Source organism: Notamacropus eugenii, chromosome 1 (genome assembly GCF_028372415.1).
Source record: "Notamacropus eugenii isolate mMacEug1 chromosome 1, mMacEug1.pri_v2, whole genome shotgun sequence".
NCBI classification, from domain to species: domain Eukaryota; kingdom Metazoa; phylum Chordata; class Mammalia; order Diprotodontia; family Macropodidae; genus Notamacropus; species Notamacropus eugenii.
Window position 1 is genome coordinate 507,359,193 of NC_092872.1, and position 18,934 is coordinate 507,378,126.

General features: G+C 41.7%; 1 long non-coding RNA gene across 1 annotated transcript; it reads right to left on the reverse strand.

The window, feature by feature from the left end:
- Positions 1–1,528: 1,528 nt before the first annotated feature.
- On the reverse strand, positions 1,529–18,464 carry LOC140527154 (uncharacterized). The gene is made up of 3 exons (XR_011974702.1): positions 18,306–18,464; positions 17,224–17,420; positions 1,529–1,817 (listed from the first exon to the last, which is right to left on the reverse strand). It is a non-coding gene; the product is annotated as an uncharacterized lncRNA (long non-coding RNA).
- Positions 18,465–18,934: the final 470 nt, after the last annotated feature.

Sequence of the window (18,934 nt, forward strand, 5' to 3'; positions counted from 1 at the left end):
TGGATGTCTCAGACAAGAAGATCCACCCACTTAGTGGGCTATAAAAAGATGGCTTCTGGCCTCTTTCGAGGTGGTCTCTTTGTCAGGATACAATCAGCACCAGTTATCCTTGGACTTCCAGCAAAGGCAAAGGCTTTCTCTCCTTCCTCTTCCTAGTAGCTATGGTGACTACATGCACATGCCAGTGAGAACACGTGCTTGCCTGGAGGAGCCTGATATTGGACTTCAAATTCTCTACAGTTTTTTTCCCTTTTTCTTTTCTTTCCCTGAGACTGGGGCACTGACCAGTAAACCAAAAAATGGACATTTTCATCCCGGTTGGTAAACTCAAGGATTCAAAAGGTTAGAAACCATTTCTCATTGATCCCTATAGCCCGTACAACTATATCTTCTTTCTGGGCTTTCCTGGTACCAGTGTTATTTGCCCCAGCCCCTGGTCATGAGGGTGTTGGAAGACCAACCAGTATTATGTCTGTTAGCAAGGGGGCAGAATGTATGTTGGCCCCCACTGTCAAAGAGCCAAAGCACACGTGCCTGGCTCAATGGAAAGTACTCCAATAAAGCAGATCAGAAAACTGTCTTAGTCATGTTTCTATAATACTTTAACATTTACAAACCACCTTACATGTAGCACTGCGTGAGGTAGGTCACAGAAGAGTGGTTACTTCCATTTTATGGAGGAGGAAATTTAGGATTGAGAAGGAAGGCTGGGACATGACTTACCCAGGGTAAATCAGCAAGTTATTGGTAGAACAGGGTCTGAATCCTAATACCATAGAGAATGTCCTCTTTGAAATAACTGTTCTCATAAAAGAAGTGCTCCTGTCCTCAGTGCTGTAAACCAAGTACAGAATGCCTCTTGGCTCACTCACGCTGTCACCCAGCTTGGGCCAGTTTCTAAGGATCAACACTAGCTCTCAGGGTATTTCTTGGTTCCCATAAGTAATGAGTAGAAAGGTCCTAGGAATGATTGACACCTATGTTCTCCCATGCAGCCTGGGGTAAACAACCCTTCCTTCTTACCTTACCCTTTCAGCCTCTGCCACCTTGTAGTTCCAAACCTAGTGAGAACACAAATGGTTTTTCCATTGAATTTGCATGAACCAGCCTGACCATTACCAAGTGCTCCATTCCTCCATCAGTAGTAAGGAGGGTTGCTTGTGAGAACTCTCTTTGTAGTACCAGACAATTGAGGGATGGGTAGAGAGAGAGAGAAAGACAGAGACAGAGACACAGGAGAGACATGCAGAGACAGAGTGAGATAGAGATGGAAAGAGAGAGAGACTGAAACAAAAACAGAGAGGGACAGAGATAGACAAAGAGCATTAGAGAGACTGAGTCAAACCAGAGAGACAGAGAAATAGGGGTAGAGCTAGAGACAGGGAAAGACAGTGAGATAAAGAGAGACTGGCTGTCATTCCTTTGTTTACCAGGAAGAGTTTCAAGGGGAATTGAAGAACATCTTGGCATCTACTAGCTCTAGGAGCTTCCCCTCCCCCCCCATCCATTCCCCAAGAGAAGATGAAGAGCAGGGCTTCTTCCTTTTATTTTGCTCTCTGGAAAAAGGGACAAGAAGAAAAATGAGGAGTGAAATCGTAGAAGACCTGTCTGTGTTGAAGTCCTGCCGATGCCTTCCAGGCTAGTCAGGTCAAATGTAATTATCTTCTTTCTTGCTAGAGCATGCCCTTCATCACCTTCTGAGCGCTGGAGATGGTATCTTACATTCTGCAACCTTAGCTCTGTGCCAGACCTCAGGGCCAATAAAGAGCTCTTCTTTTTTAAGAGACCAGTCAATTTTAAATCACGGAGGTTTTGCTCTGTTAACAAAAGGAAGACATTTCTTCAATCCAATCATATAACTCACTGGGTCCACGTTCTCAAGACATAGTGTTCTAGATGAAGCAGAGTAAGGAATGGGTGAATGATTCCCTCCCCCACCCCCAATTCCAAATAGTTAGAAAGTAATGAGGTATAAATTAATAATGACAATATTAGCAAGAATAGCTAGAAAAGAAGGTTCCAGACATCAAGTATCTCTGACTTTACTGATGTAGGCATTTCCTCCATTGATATGTATCACTGCCCCCCCTCCTCACTTACTCTCTGGCCTTCATGAGTTGCTATGATTAAAAGAAACACCTCACACAGTGATCCATTTTCTGATGATGAGGCCCCTATTATCTCCACAGGGATGGATAGCAAACTGAGTTTCAGAGAGATTATGTGACATACCCAAGGTCACATAGCTAGTAAGCATCAGTCAGGCAGATCACATCTGATGTCATATCCAGCGCTCCTTTGACCATGTCATGGGGCCTTTATGTAGCTTAGACCTTGGGCAGGTTCAATAAATTTGCCAACTAGCTAGTCTCTGGACCTTTTCCCCCCCTGTGGATTATTTCTGAATGTATTTTTTTCTTTGTAAATAAATGCACTTCCAAAATGCTTTGGTATGTGGAGCTGGTGAGGGAAAGAAAGATGTTTGTAGCTAATAATCCTTATACAGTAGCAATGAAAATTGTGGAATAAGGTTAGAGATCAGAAAGAACAGAGAACACTGAGTGGGAGCTGGGTCAGGGACTTGAACCAGTGACTCACATCTTCATTACATTTTAAGGTTTACAAAACACTTTCCTGAGAAAAACTCCATGAAGTAAGTAGACCAAGCATTGCTAGTGCCATCTGATTATCGAGGCATCAGAAACTCAGAGAGCTTCAGTGACTTGCCAGTGGTCATACAGCTGACAGGGCTAGGGAATAGGACTCTGGCCCAGAACTTCTCACTCCAAATCTGCTTTCTACTAGACTATTCTTATTCTCATGCTATTGACATCTATATAATTTTTCCTGTACCCTGGAGAGCCTGGGCTATTGGCAGAGCTCCAGGCAGACCTTCTCTAAACTTCCTGTCTCCTTTGTTGTCACAGCTCTTAAGATTTTGTATATCCCCATCTCATCCTATCCCATCCCATCCAGTCCCATCTCAACCAGTCCAGTCAACTCCAGTCCAATTCAATTCATCTTAATTCAAATTAATCCTGTTCAGCAAACATTTATTAGATATCCACTGTATGTAAGGTGCCATACTAGACATTGGGGATTCAAAGTCAAAAATAAAACTGTTCTTACCCTCAAGTAGCTTATATTCTACCTGAAAGCTACAACATGTACAGATAGAAATAAATACAAAATATAGAGAAAATAATACAAGAGGGATAGTAGGCTAACAATTCGGGGAGAATCAAGAGAGATCTCATACAGGAAATAAGATCTGTGCTGTGACTTGAACTAAGCTAGGGATTCTAAGGAGTAGAAATTCTCTAGATATGAAGAACAACCTGTGTCATGAGGTGGAGGCAAGAGGTAGAATTTCACATAAAGGAAATCTAATACTGATACCTAAACCTCAAACTCAACAAATGTGGCACATGCAGTGTGAGTGGTTTGGGGGAAGGTAAAGACATTGAAATACCTACTTCTGTTGACATTGTTCCTGAAACACTGGTTGTTGTACTCATTTTTAGTCAAAAAATTGTATCTCCAGAAAGTCCTTGGTAAAATGCAAAGATGGTAAATTAAAGTATGGGAAGCCGTCTAATACATCAACTTGTATGAGTGTGGGTTACATGTATAGTATGTACATATATATACATATGAGACCAAGCAAAAGGAAAAAATGTCTAATCTATCTTCCCCCTGATAGTCTTTCAAATATCTGAAGAAAGTTACCATGTCCCCATGAAGCCTTTGAATCATAGATTGGAACTAGAAGATCATCAAACATAATATCATAATTTTACAAATGAGGAAACTGAGACTCAGAGAGGCAAGTTGACTTGTCACAAGTGGCAGAGCTGGGAATTGAATCTAGTTTCATTGACTTTTTGTAACAGATTCTTGTTCTACTATACATCTCCCCAGTTCTTTCAATTGATTTTCTCTTATATGATGTAGTTTACTATTTCCTGTCTCAATGGTCTATCTCAGTGAGCTTGTTAGCATTATCCCTAAAATGTGGCGGCCATATTCTTTTGAAAAAAACACAGCCGGATAGATTAGACAGGCATTGAATTAATCAGCTAAAGAGAAATATTCATGTTCATTTAGTTAGTAGTCAAGAAATATTAAGTGCTCATTATGTGCCAGAAACTGTGCTAAGTAAGTGTTGGGGGTCCAAATAAGAAAAAAAGAAGATTGTTCCTGCCCTCAAAGAACTTACAATCAAACTACAGAAGATAATACACAAAAAAAGGCTGAAGGGGGAGTGGGGTGGAGAATGTGGCCAGTTATGGGTTATGATGTTCACTGTGTTGAACCTAAGCAAAGCAGCTGATGGAAAATGAGGTTAGCTGGAACACTCTGATCCCTCTATAAGGGAAGCTTTGGGAGGAGTTCATGTTTTACCCTCCAAGTATCCAATAAGAGGGGAGAGGGAACTGAGGATGCGAAGGAGGTGTTGAGAATCAAAGCTGAATCAGCCTTCATGATGAAGACATTTCAGGTGATAAACTCATCCTGGGGGCAGCATGATGTTTAGGGAGTTGAAAAGAAATAGAACAGGTGGGCTTTGAATTAAGACAAGGAAGAGATCCAAAGTACTTGTTTCTGGGTCTGAATAAAGATAAAAACAAGATTCAGATGTAAGGATTCAATGTCGTAGAGTCCTAGATGGTTGTACAAAATGATTATAGTAATCAAGCAATTCTGTATCTTAAATATTTTGTTTGGTTCTAGGTACAGCATTTGGAAGGTCATTAATAATCCTGAGAGCTTCCAGAGGAAGATGATCCAGATGGTGAAAGTATCTGAGATCATGCCACATACAGATGAGTTAAAGAAGCTGGGACTATTTAGCCTGGAGAAAAGATCCAGGGGTGAAGGGAATATGAAAACTGACTTCAAGCATTTGAACAGCTGATCTGTGGAAGGGAGATTAGATCTATTATGCTTGGTCCCAGAGGGCAGAACTGAGAATAATGGGTATAGCTTATAAAGAGGTAAATTGAAGTTTGCTATAGGAGGAAAAAGAATTAAAAAGTGAAGTTATCCAAAGTGGAATGGGATACCTCAGGAGGTATTAATTTCCCTCCTTTTTAGAGTTGTTCAAGCAAATAGCTATCAAGCTTTTATATAGTGCTTTAAGGTTTACAAAGCGCTTTACAAATATTATCTCACTTTATTCTCACACCAACCCTTCAACATAGGTACTATTATTAGCCTCATATGACAGATGAGGTAACTGAGGCAGAGAGCCATTAAGTGCTTTGCCCAGGGTTGAATAGCTAGAGTCTGTGGCAGGATCTGTACTTGTTTTCCTGCCACTAGGATCCAGTGCTCTATCCAATAGTCTACTTTGTACAGGGAATTCTTGTTTAGGCATAATTTGGATTAGATGGCCTCTGAGGTCTCTTGCAACTTAAGGATTATGTGATTTCAAAAGTATTTTCTAGTTCCAAATCATTCATTTTACAGAAGGGAAGACTCAAACCCAGAGAGATGACATGGTTTATCTAATAACCTAGCAGGTTATTGGTGAAAGTGGTACTAGAATGTAGTTCTCATGACTCCGCTTGAGGGTTCTAAGTATAACATAGCATTTGCTCTCAAGCAGAAACATAAATAAGCTTAGTGGACTCTCTGGGAATACCTCAAGATCTTATTTTAATGTGGCATAAGAGGGAGCTTAAAGGCTATTTAGATTTTGGCTGGTTCTCTCTCTAGATAAAGGCTGGGAGTGTGGCCAGACAGGCCAGGTAGGGAACACAATGACTTTACTCCTTTGGTTAAGCTTTCTCTTCCTACCTCCCTTCTGCCCAACTACATTGGAGACAGGAAGGAGTTTTTGGAATAAACTGGGGGACTCCAGAAACCCAAAGTTGTTGGATGAGTATCTCTTATATGGATGATAACCAGACTATAGTATAACCTTCAGAGACAACTTGATGGTGTAGGGGATAACGTAAAGGACTTGGATTCAGGTAAATTTGAGTACAAATTCTGACTCCGACACTAGCTAGCTCTGTGACCCTAGACAAAACACTTGACCTTCTTCAGCTTCAATTTTCTCATCAACAAAATGGAGATTATTAATAACACTCACCTCCCACAATTATTGTGAGAATAAAATGAGATAGCAGACATTAAGTGCTTTGTACAACTTACCATGCTACATAAATGCTAGCTATTATTCTTCAGAGAATAAAATCATGAGGTAAGATAAAGGAACAGAAAGGTCATTGTGCAAATGGAAAAAAGTAAAGGTTTTTGTTTTTTCCAGAGAGGGTCATAACAATTGATCAATAAGTAAACATTTATAAAACACCCACTATGTGCCAGTCACCCCCATGATTGAAGCAAGGGTGTCTAGCTTACTAAAACAGCTACTAAAAATTCTATGGCTTTGAATTAAAAGAGCATTGGAGAGTCCATTCTTCCCAAGAGGAAGCATTAACATTAAAGTCAAGCATTTCAGTAATGCTAGAAAATGAAAGCTGAGAGAAGTTCTGCAGCCATGTGCTCAGGAGTACATACCTGGTAGCAGCCAACAGAGACTCTCCATCTAACAGAATAGCATCCAGTGCAGCCCCATCTGGTAGAAGCTATGTGTGTGTGTTCATTGTTCATTACTGAAGAAGATCATGCCATCAGAGAAATAATGACATGAGTTGCACTTGACTTTGTTTTGAGTGAAGGAGGACTGTACAGGTCACCAGTCTCACTTCTCCTCCAGAGCCATCTGAATCCAGTGACCAGATATTCATCAGGATGACTGGAGATGACTCAGGATAAGGCAATTGGGGTTAAGTGACTTGCTCAAGGTCACACAGCTAGCAACTGTCAAGTGTCTGAGGTGAGATTTGAACTCAGGTCCTCTTGATACCTGCACTGGTGCTCTCTCCACTGCACCACCTAGCTGCCCAACGGTAGATGCTATAGTATATATCTGGAGAGCAACATCTAGAATAGATTATTAATCTACCAGGGAAAAGAGGGGAACACGACTGGCAGGAGCAACATGATGAAATCACTCAAAGATACTAGTGACCCTATAGTATGCTGCCTCTGTGTGACTACATCTTGTTCACATACGTGTTCCTCACACATCCCTCTTTGCATTCACATTCCATACTCCATGAGTGTTCATTCTGGCCACTGATGCTGTGTATTTGTGGAACAACATGTCCCAGGTTTAGAGGAAATGTTTTGCTGCTATTTTTCTTACTATTCATTTGATCAAATACCTTTGCTTTGACCTAATTGTGTCTTCTTCCCGACTATTAAAGTTGAGCACATCAGTGGGAGCTTGTGAGTTATGGTTTTAGTGGATGCAAACATACAGTATACTTTGAACCTGGGCTTTCCCTCTCTGGAGGTTATAAATCTACAAATACTGTGAGGCATTATGTTGTATGGGCTCAACTAGGATCTGTAACTTAGATGCCTTGGTATATCGAAAATCGACTGAAGAGAAATTAATTTTTTCTTTTGTTTTTAGGTTATAATTAGACCATTGTTTCTCCTTTGTATTTCTTTATAAGTCAGACAACTTGCTTTAAGTTAACTTTTGCGTGATTGTGTGTTTAAGTACTGAAGTGTTTTGTATACCTTACCATGGTACATAAATGGTAGTTATTCTCCAGAGAACAAAATCACAAGGTACGGAGTAAGGAGCAGAAGCCATTGTGTAAATATTCTATTCTATTCTACTAATATTCTATTATATAAAAGGTGTCAAACATGGGGCCACAGACCACATGTGACCCCAACAATGACAGACTGATCCAGATTAAAATGTAGTTAGGAAATATTAAATAAAATAAAAACAATAATAAAACATAGATAATACTACATATTAAAACTAGGTCAACATGAGGCCTGCACAGGCTCTTATGTATGGATTAGTGATTACCATTTCTATTTGAGTTTGATACCACTGTCCATTATAAATATGGAAGCTGACACGAGCATCATAGCTACCGATGCTTCAGAACACTGGAATGTAGCACTACACCTAGAGTCTCACAGAAGACTGGTCATTGTTCAAGATACCATAGGTACTCTGGAAAGATGCAAAGTACTCATTAGATAGAATGAGGAGACAAACAAGACCATATCTATTTTCCAGAAATTGCTGGAACATATAATCTATTCTAAAATCTTTCATAGGATAGGAGTTTCAGAGAGAAATTAGAAACTGATCATTAGACTTTCTACTGAAGATTAAAGGATATTACATAGAGTCAGAGGGCTCTTAGTTGAAGAGGGATTAACCAAAGACAGATTGCTAGAACTGATCTGGAGAAAGAAAGGAAACAAACAGTAATTAAGAGCCTATTATTTGCCAGGTACTGTGTTAAGCACATTGCAAATATTATCTCATATGATCTTCATAATAACCCTTGTTTGTGTTTGTCCTTCCTTGCCAAAGAAGATCATGCCATCAGAGAAATGAGGACATGACTTGCACTTGACTTTGTTTTGAATGAGGGAGGGCTGTGCATCTCACCGGCCTCATGTCTCCTCCAGAGCCATCTGAATCCAGTGACCAGATATTCATCAAGATGACTGGAGATGACCCAGGATGCACTGGGAGACCTTGGGCCCTTTAGGCCAAAGTCTTTGCAGGCACTCAGTTAGGGTGAGGCAACGCCCATTCATTGAATAGGCCAGTTTAAGAAGTAGCCAAGGCACGGCCCTTTTAATGAGGTGAAGACAAAGAAAGACATCAGGCTGGGTGGGAAACAGCAACAGTTACTACTGATAATCACTGTAAAAGTAGGAGGCCTTAGGCAGGGGCTCTTTGGAGTCCCAGTTTCAGAATGCTGTAGGAGGGAAGAGGAAGGGAGGGGAGACAAGGGAAGGAGGCCTTGCAGGTAAGTGCTAATTTTTATCCATACTTTATAGATGAAGAAACTGATAGATTTTACAAATTTTTACCTCTATTTTACAAATAGAGGTAAAATGACTTGCCCAGGGTCTCATGGTTAGTAACTTTCTGAGGCTCAATTTTAACTCAGGTCTTTCCAGTTTCAGTTTAAGACTCTATCTACTGTGTCACCCTCCAAGGAGGATAAGATATCTTTGGGCCCAGGAACAGCTAAAGAAACTAACAGGCCTCTGGATTTCCTGGGGTATGAGCTTCACTACCTCAAGCTAAGAAAATTCTGAGGGGAGGACCTATGTCTCTAGTGAAGAAACACTTAAAATTTGGATCAGCTATACAATAAAATTCTCACAGCATGAGCAAATAGCAACTACAGGAAAAAACAAAACAAAACTATATTCATTGCATTAGAAGGCCAACCACTACATGGACATAAAAGCTGAAGGCAGAGAATCCTGAAGTCCTATCAATTATTCATTCAACAAATTAATATTTGCTGGTTGGTTGTTGTCCTTCGTTCTTGAAAAGGACCAAAATGACATCACCATGATGCAGTGAAATTTCATTGTGTCCTACTGTGGCTAATCAGACCAATACAAGCTCGGAATGCTCTACCACAGGTTGGGCACAGATAGTCTGTGTGAATATTTGGGGTGGATACTCCAAATTTATGCATCCTCCATTTACTTTGAGCTGTCTTAATTCTGCTTTGCTCATAGAGCACAGCACCCTTTCTGATGTGAGCACTCCATGCTGAGCGGTCCTTGCCAGTGTCTCCCATGTTGCATAGTCAAATCCAAAGTTCTTGAGAGAGACTTGAGAGTGTCCTCGTATCTCTTCTTTTGACCACCATGGGATTCCCCTGCCCCGTGCAAGTTCTCCATAAAACAGTGTTTTTGGCAAGTGTACATTTTGCATTTGAACAACATGGCCAGCCCATTGGAGTTGTGCTCTCTGAAGCATAGTTTGAATGCTTGGCAGGTCAGCTCGGGCAAGGACCTCCGTGTCTGGTACCTTATCCTGCCAGGTGATCCTCAGAATCTTCCTAAAACAGTTCAGATGGTAGCAATTCATTTTCGTGGCATGGCGCTGGTAGACTGTCCATGTTTCACAGGCATACAACAATGAGGTCAGCACAGTGACTCTGTAAACCCTCAGCTTGGTGGTCAGTCTAATACCTCTTCTCTCCCAAACTTTTCTTTGGAGCTTCCCAAACACTGAACTAGCTCTGGCAATGCATGCATCAACCTCATTGTCAATGTGTACATCCCTGGAAAGTACATTGCCAAAGTAAGTGAACTTATCCACAGCATTCAAAACTTCTCCATTTGTTGTAACCAATGATGGAACACCTGTGTTTGGTGTTAATTATTAGGCCAAAATTATGTTGATGAATATGTGATTTCTGCCCAGTGCTCTGGATGTCAAAGTGAAGAAATTCAATGAAATGTGGGTAAACGGTGGTGGGAGTAACTATGACTCTCTTAAGGTAGCCAAATGCCTTGCCGTCTAATTAGTGATGTGCACAAACGGATGAACTAGATTCCCACTGTCCCTACCTACTATCTAGCGAAACCACAGCCAAGGGAATGGGCTTGGCAAAATCAGTGGGGAAAGAAGACCCTGTTGAGCTTGACTCTGGTCTGGCATGGTGAAGAGACATGAGCAGTGTAGAATAAGTGGGAGCCCCTCAGTGCCCCCGCCTGGGGCCCTGCTCCCCAGGCTCCCCGCGAGGGGTGCCCCAGGTTGATGAGTCTTCCCCAGGGTCGGTGAGCTGGCCTTCTGGGCCACTGGTAATACCTACTATAAACCTCTACAAAAGTACAAGTCACCATTCTGGGTTCTGAGATTTTAAATATAGATAATTCCTGTTTCAATGAGTTTACCTATTATTGTTGGGATACATCATGTTCTCATATGTATCAATATCTACACACATATAACATACATACATACACACACACATACAGTAAATAGTTATATTAGGGAGAGGGGGAGCTGACAACTGAGAAAATTGGGAAATACTTCTTGCAGGAGGTCAGTCAGTCAGTCAATAAAAGTTTATTGAGTTTCTGCTATATGTTGGGCACTGTGCTAGGTTCTGGGGATACAGTAAAAGGCAAAAGACAGTCCCTGCCCTCCACAAGCTCACAGTATAATGAAGAAAGACAATAACTAAGCCAGAAACGAGAGGGAGCATGCTTTGCCTTACACTCAGGTGGGAACCAACAAGGTGTCTGTCTTGGGCTCCCAAGCTCTCTGTAATGACAGAAAAGGGGGGGGGGGGCGCTAGAGGACAGAAAATGAATTGGCTCCCTGAGCTTACCTTTGTCTCTATGCCTTTTCTTGTCCACTCCTCTACATGGCAGAATGGAAAGATGTTTTAGAATTGCGAAATTGAAAGACCCCAATACTTTCAAGTTATGAGCTTCTAGAAATTTGATAGCTAAGTGTAGTCTAGTCTTCAGAGATTAAAGATGGGAAAGACGGGAATTCTTATTATGACAGAATGACATCACTTGTGGACAGCCAATCCCAGTGACCAACAAGTTGAGTTCCAAAGAAAAGACTAAGACTAGTTGAGTTCCAAAGAAAAGACTAAGACTGAAGGCAGAGTCAACTGGGAGTACCCTGTGCTGTGATTAATGTGCTAGGACAAATAATTGCCTTTGGGGGATAGAAAAGTTTCTGTTAAAGACCCTAAAAAGGCTGACTATTAAAGGTGAATGTATTAGTGGAGGCTTACGAACTCTGGTTTCTCCTTTCTTCAATCAATTTCCCACAGAGCTGCCAAAGTACAAATCTGTGTGCCCTAATTTGCAGCATTTTTAGATTTCTGAGGTATAACTGCTCACACTGAAAAGCTGGTTGGAGCTGGCTCCAGCACTCCCCCTGTGTAAGTTGCTTTTCTACCAATGTCCCCTGACCATGCATCGTCTCTAGGATGTCCCTTTCACACGCACTCCCTAACCATCATGTTCCCTCTTTGCGTCTACTCTTCCTATTGATGGTGTATGTGTGAGAGTGTGCCTCCAGGTTTATAGGGAAATGTTTTATTGTTACCTTTTTTTTAACCAAGTCATTTCAGTAAATGCCTTTGCTTTGAATTAATTATGGTTTTTTGGGGGAGGGCTGACTACTAATGATAAATGTGGTAAACACATCAATGGGGACTTGTGAGATATAATTGTAATTAATTTAGACCCAGAATATCTTGAATCTTTCTCTAGTGGAGGAACCCCCTATGCTAATTGGATGGGGTGCCCCTAAGTCAGGGGTGGGGAGTCTGTCTCCTCAGGACCACATGTGGCCATCTAGGTCCTTTGGTATGATCTTTTGACTGAGTCCAAGTTTTATAGAACAAATCATTTTATTAAGGGGATTTATTCTGTGAAGTTTGGATTCAGTCAAAGGGCCACACTTGAGGACCTAGAGGGCTACATGTGACCTCAAGGTCATAGGTTCCCCACCCCTCCCCTAAGTGCTACATTGGCTAGTTAATGAATAGATTTGGTTGTACCTTGACTGAAATCACCCTTTAAAATAGAATCACCTCCCAGAGCAATAACTTTGCTGCCTATCAGGTTTTGAGGCTGCTGTCAGGCAAAGGTAAGGACTTCCTTTGCATGTTGAAACCTAAGTCCTGGGTTCCCTGTAATATAGCTCTCTGAGTTGCAAATGGAACCATTCTGCTTCACTTGCTGACTTGGCCTTACTTACTTCCTCTTCTCCAGCCACAGATGATCTATTTACTTAGACCCGTATTCCATTAAGCTCAATCTCAATGTCTGGAGTTGGGGGGGGGGGGGGGCGGGAAGGGGGTGTGTGGTGGAATGGGGGAAGAGTGGTGGGGGAGAGGGTATTTAAATAAAGTATTTATGCTAAACAAAGTTAGCTGAGTCTGTCTCCCTTCTCATTTCTGGCTGGCATGGATTTCTGGGGGTGTCAGGCACAAGGGAGCTTTTTGGGACAATGAGTCTGTACTCAGTGCTCCAGACGCCCAAACTGCCCGGTGCCATCAAAAGAGCTGGCAGCATGAGTCACCCGCCGCTGGCCCTATAATCTAGACCATTCATGCCTGAGAAATAATGGGCCAGCCAAGTGTGATCGTAGACTATTATTAAGGCTTTATTTCTGAAATTGGTGTAGTGGAGGTCAAACGTCTTTCACTGTATCCCCATGTGCTCGCTACTCTCAGCCAGCTTTCAATGGTAATCCCATCAGACCCTTCAAATAAAGCTTCTCTGCAAATTGCCAGTTAATTACTGGGCAGTGTTTTTAGCATTTGATTCTGCTTTTGAATAAGACTGTGTGTCATGGAACCAGGAGCATCAGTGAATGCAGAACAAACAAGGAGGGAGCTGAAGGAGGGGAAGGGGCTAATAAGCTAGGGGAGACTGTGAGGCAGACCCAGGATGCTGACAAGCTGCCTTCCAGCTTCCATATTGCAGTTGTTTCACCATGGATGACAAAGCACCAGGGAGGGAGCAAACTTTGTAGCTCTCAGAGAGAGGGTAAGATTGGAGGGGCCACTCATCTGGTAGGAAAGGAAATGTTATATGGGTCATTGAAAACATCTCTTCCATGGAGAAGTAGCTCGGCATACACAGCACGATGTGGAGGATTTGAAATCAGAGTACCTCCTTTTAAATCCTTATCTGTTCCTTTCTACCTGTGACCTCTGGCACAAATTATTTAAGTTCTCTGAGTTTCAGTTGCCTCATCTGCAAAATGGGAGGAGGAGTTGAATTACAGGTTCTTCTAAGTCCCTTCCCTTCCAGATTTAAATCTAATATCAGTTCTGTTAATCTATTCTCACTCATCACTTTAGAGCTGGAAGTGATGATCATCTCATTCAACTTCCTGTTTATAGTGGGGGAGAAAAGTAAGGCTCAGAGAGTGAAATGTTTTCCCTAGTGATATATAGCTAGGTCATGACAGGGGCAAGAATTCTGACTCTCATCACCAAAAATATGACTTAAATTAGTGTCTCCCCTCTGCAGCCTATTTACATATGGTTATTTAGATTAGTTTCTCTCCCTCATAGCCTCTATACTAACATCATAAAAAAATGCCTGGTTTTTTTTGTTTTGTTTTGTTTTTTTTATCAATCAATAAACATTTACTAAATGCCCATAATGTGTTAGGCACTATGTTAACTGCTGGGAATACAAAGAGAGGTAAAAGACAGTGTCTGCCTTCAAGGAGCTTACAATCTAATGGGGAAGACAACATGCAAACAAATATATACAAAGCAAACTACCTAGAGGATGAACATGAAACAATTAGCAGAAGGAAGACAGTAGAACTAAAAGGAACTGGGAAAGGCTTCCTGTAAAAGATGTGATTTTAGTTGGGATTTACAGGAAGACCTTCCCCCTGTCATCATCCTCATTGTCATTATCATCCAAAAACATTGTGCTAAGCATTTGGGGATACAAAATGTAGCCAAAAAGACAGTCCTTGACCTCTAGGAGCTCACGATGGTGGAGACAGCATGTAAATCTCTATCTACATACAATATGCAAACAATATAAATCAGAGGTAATCTTTAAGGGAAGGAACTAGCAGTAAAGAGAGGAGGCAGGAGAGGGAGAGTGGAGTACTAGTAGAAAATGGGATTTGACCTGAGTCTAGAAGGAAATCAGATTAGATATATTGAGTGAGTGTGAAGGAGGAGATAAGATCAGGATTCTTAGTCTGGGTAACAGGGAGGATGATGGTATCTTCAACAATAATAAGGAAATGGGGAAGAGGGGCGGGGTTGGGGAGAAAGATAATGAGTTCTGCTTTGGACCTCTTGAGTTTGAGATGTCTGTGAGACATCTGCTTTGAGATATACAGTTGTTAATCGGTGATGTCAACTGGAGGTCAGGAAAGAAGTGATAAATGGATGTGAGAATCCTCAGCATGGAGATGATAACTGAGTCCATGGGAGCAGATGATATCACCAAATGAGACAGTGTAGAGGGAGAAGAGAAGAGGGCCAAGAATCAAGCCTTGGGGATACATGTAGTTAGTGGGCATGATCTCAAAAAATATTGATGAAAAGAGACTGAGAAGGAGAGATAAGTCATGTAGAAGGACCAGGAAAGAGCAGTGCTTTGAAAAATTAATAGTTAAGAGAAAAGAGAGATCATCAATGTCAAAGGCTGCAGAGAGGTCAAGAAGGATGAAGACTGAGAAAACCCCATTGGATTTGGTGATTAAGAGATCACTGGTAACTTGGGATAGAGCAGCTTCAGTTAAATGAAGATGTTGAAAGCCAGATTGCAGAGAGTTTAGGAAAAAGTGAGAGGAGAAAAAATGGAAACATTGATTATAAATACTTTCTCAAGGAGTGTGGTCAAGAAAGAGAGGAAAGAGATAGGAGGATAACTAGTAGGGACAGCTGAAGTTTTTTTCACTCAGAATGGAGGAAATAGGGACATGTTTATAGGCAGTAGAGAAGTAGCCAGAAGATAGGGAGAGACTGAAGATTAGTGAAAGAGTAAAGATGACAGAGGGGTCAAACTGTTGAGAAAGTGGGATAGAATGGGATCAAAGGCACACAATGACAAGTTTGCCTTGGCAAGGAGAAGGGCCACCTCTTTGTGTGACAAGAGTGAAGGAGGTAGTAGAGTAAGATATCTGAGTGATATGAGATAAGGAGGGGAAGAGAGGGAGCTCTTTGTGAATGGTCTCAAATGTGTGTGTGTGTGTGTGTGTGTGTGTGTGTGTGTGTGTGTATGAAGTATGAGGCAAAGCACACAAATGAGAGGATGGGGGGGAGTGATGGGAGGCTTGAGGTGGGATGAAGATGTTTAGAATAACTTCTATGTCAGGTGGGATAGTGACCCAATTAGGGACATACAAAAAGATGACTTTTCTGTAGTGATGGCCCAGATAAGATTCTAACATACAAATGTAGTGACCCTAGTCAGCATAGCTTCATGTTTCTCTGGCTTAGTTCAGCAGCACTAGAATAAAAGCAAAAGTTCATAAAGGGGTGAGTAATTCAAGGCTAAGGTTTGGCAAGGCATGATCAGTGAAACATAAAGAGCCAAAGACTGCAGTGGAGAGGACAGTGTAGAGATGAACTAGTTCATTAAGGGATGAGGATGAGGAAGGAAGGAGGGTGGAGGCAATTGGCAGGAACCATGACCTGGGAAAGAACTAAGGAGTGGAAGTGGAGGTCATAATGATGATGAAATGCAAGAGTAGGGATTGTAAGGCAGAGGGATAGGTGAAGTGATAAAAGTTTATGACATATAAGGGAATTTCAGAGCTCATGACCATATAAGTAGAATATGTGTGGGTCAAGACAAGATCAAGGCTATGAACATTTCTGCCTCTAACTGAACCGGGGTGGAAGAGTCAGTCATGAGAAATGAGTGGAGTGAGGAACTAGAAAATTAAAGTGCTTGAGGGAGTATTGATATGTTCATTGAAGTCCCCTAGTATGCGGGGGAAGAGTTAGGGTGGAGAAAAGGACAATCATAACCTCCTTCCCCATCCCTACTCCCATCCAACAGCCACAGACATTGGAAAACTTTCACAACTAGTAGATTAGCTAGAAGTTTCAGAGAGGCAGATTTAAGCACAAGGTAAAGAGAACAAGCAAACTTCCTAATAACTAATCCTGTTTGAAAGTAGAATGGGTTGCCTTGATAGGTAGTGGGATATCCCTAATGAGGGATCTTCAAGCAAAAGGTGGATGTCATAGACAGTATTCTCATTCAAAAAGAAGTTGGGTTAGATGACTACTGAGGTCCCATCCAGTTCTGTGATCATATGGGCTCTGCCTTCTATTATTTGTTTGTTCCCTGTTTTCATATCATCTCAGCATTTCAGTTGTAAATTCTCTGAAGGTAGAGCCTGAGATATTTTATACTTCTTGTGTTCTTTATAGCAAATAGGAAGGATTTACATGGATTAGATGCACAATCAGTAGAGGCTGATGGATCAGAGCTTTCTAAGAGAACAGTAACTGTGATGCTGGCCAATTGTCTTAACCTCTCAGTGCCCCAGAAATCTCTCTGAAATGATAGATGTTGAAGTGTGACTGCCCATGTGTATCGGGTAGAGTTTCCTCACTGATAATTTATGTCAAAAAAATCACAGGTTCTTTAAAAATACATAAATAGCAAACTATATACAATGCACTGTGTTATATAAGATGAAGATATAAAATGGACAAAGTCCTTGATCCCAAGAAGCTTCCAATAATGAGAGAAGAGTGAAGAATAATATACAAATAACATTGAATCCAATAAGGATCTGATATTGGGGGTCGGGAGACGTGAATTCTCATGTCTCCTCTACCATTTGGCCTTGGACAGGTTACTACCTCCCTGTACCTTGATGTCATTATCCATATGGAGGGTGTTTCATAAACTTCCAGTGTCCCAAGAGTTGGAAGAATCCTTAGCAGTGATATGGTCCAAATCATCTCATTCCTGGACATGAATTCCTTCTGTTGCATCTTCACAAGGTGGTCATCCACCCTCCTTTTTAAGATTTTCGTTGCAGGTGGGGTATAGAAATCTATCTTCCCCTACAGGAAAACAGAGGGGATGGGGATAAGAGAAGGGAGCGTTGTGATAGAAGGGAAGGCATATTGGGGGGAAGTGGTAATCAGAATTCATGCTGTCTTGGGGTGGGCAGCAGGGAGAGATGGGGAGAAAATTTGATACTCAAAATCTTGTGAAAGTGAATGTTGAAAACTAAGAATAAATAAATAAATGTTTAGAAGAACAGTCTCCATTGTGGGGGAACACAGCACCTTTCATGGCAGACTATTCTACTCAGGGATGGGTCTATTTATTAGAAAGTGTTCTTTGTATGAACAAATGGCTCTGTCTCATCCACCCATTGCTCCTAGCTCTGCTTAATATGGACAAATAAATTCTATCTAATCTATCTCCCACCTGATATAATTCTTTAAGTACCTGAAGATAGTTACAATGCCTCTGCCCTCTCCTCTCCTTTCTTACCCTATCCAGGCTAAGCATCCCCAGTTTCCTTTATGATAAGGTTTCCAGTATTCCCAACACATTTAATCAGCCCATTTTATAAATCACAATATCATCACAGGACCATAGAATCATAAATCTCCATCTGGGTTGGACCTTAGTCCAACCCCTTCATTTTGTAGATGAGGAAACCAAGGCTGTGGGAGTGAATTGCCTGAGGTCACACTGGCGATAAAGTGTCAGAACTGGAATTTGAACCCCTGTCCTCCGTTTCCAAATCCAGCATGCTTTTCACTGTACCCTGTAGCCGTGTAATTATACCAGGCTAAGGAAAGCAGATGGTGAAACCATGCCCCCGAAGTGCCATGGTTTAGGGAACCTTTTGGGGTACATTTTCTAGGCTAGGAGAGAGGGCACATTTCACAGAGCTTGTACTTCCCCATTCATAACAGCAGCCCAAGCAGTACCTTTCCCTCCCTTTGTTGGCTCAGGCAGTAGGGGCATTGTTGTTATTGTTGGAGACCAAGGGCCTCAATGTATGAGGCATTGTACAGGCACAGACAAGCATCTGGTTTTCAGTCCCAGACAGAGTGTGCCTGTATCCTCCAGATGCCAAACGCTGAGATAAAGCCTGGAAAAAAAAAGGATCCATCAAATATTCAGGTATTTGGACATCCCCAGATAAATACACTCAATTTTTCGCTGTGCCTCTCAATGTTAGCCTACATAGACACATTCTCAGTGCCAAGTCCAACAGACTGCAGTTGAAGGCCCGAGTTTTCATGGCTTCGATTCTAGGCTAATAAAAAGCGCTCCTATTCCTTTGAATCTGGCAAGCTGCCTCTCCCAGAGAGTGAAGTTTGGAGCAGGCAGTGCAGGGGTGGTTGCCGCTCTCTGGGTTTTTGATAGCAACTGCCTGCCAGTAACACTCTCCCCAGCTCCGTTTTGGCTGTCAAAGGCTGCTAAGGGGTAAATCAATTTGTGGGAAAATTGTAGTTCAGCAGAAAGTGCTTTTGGCATCTCTGCTGTACATCCTGCAATAGCAACTTTCCAATAAAGAAATGTGCTTTCGGCAAGACAATCAAAATGGAGGTTC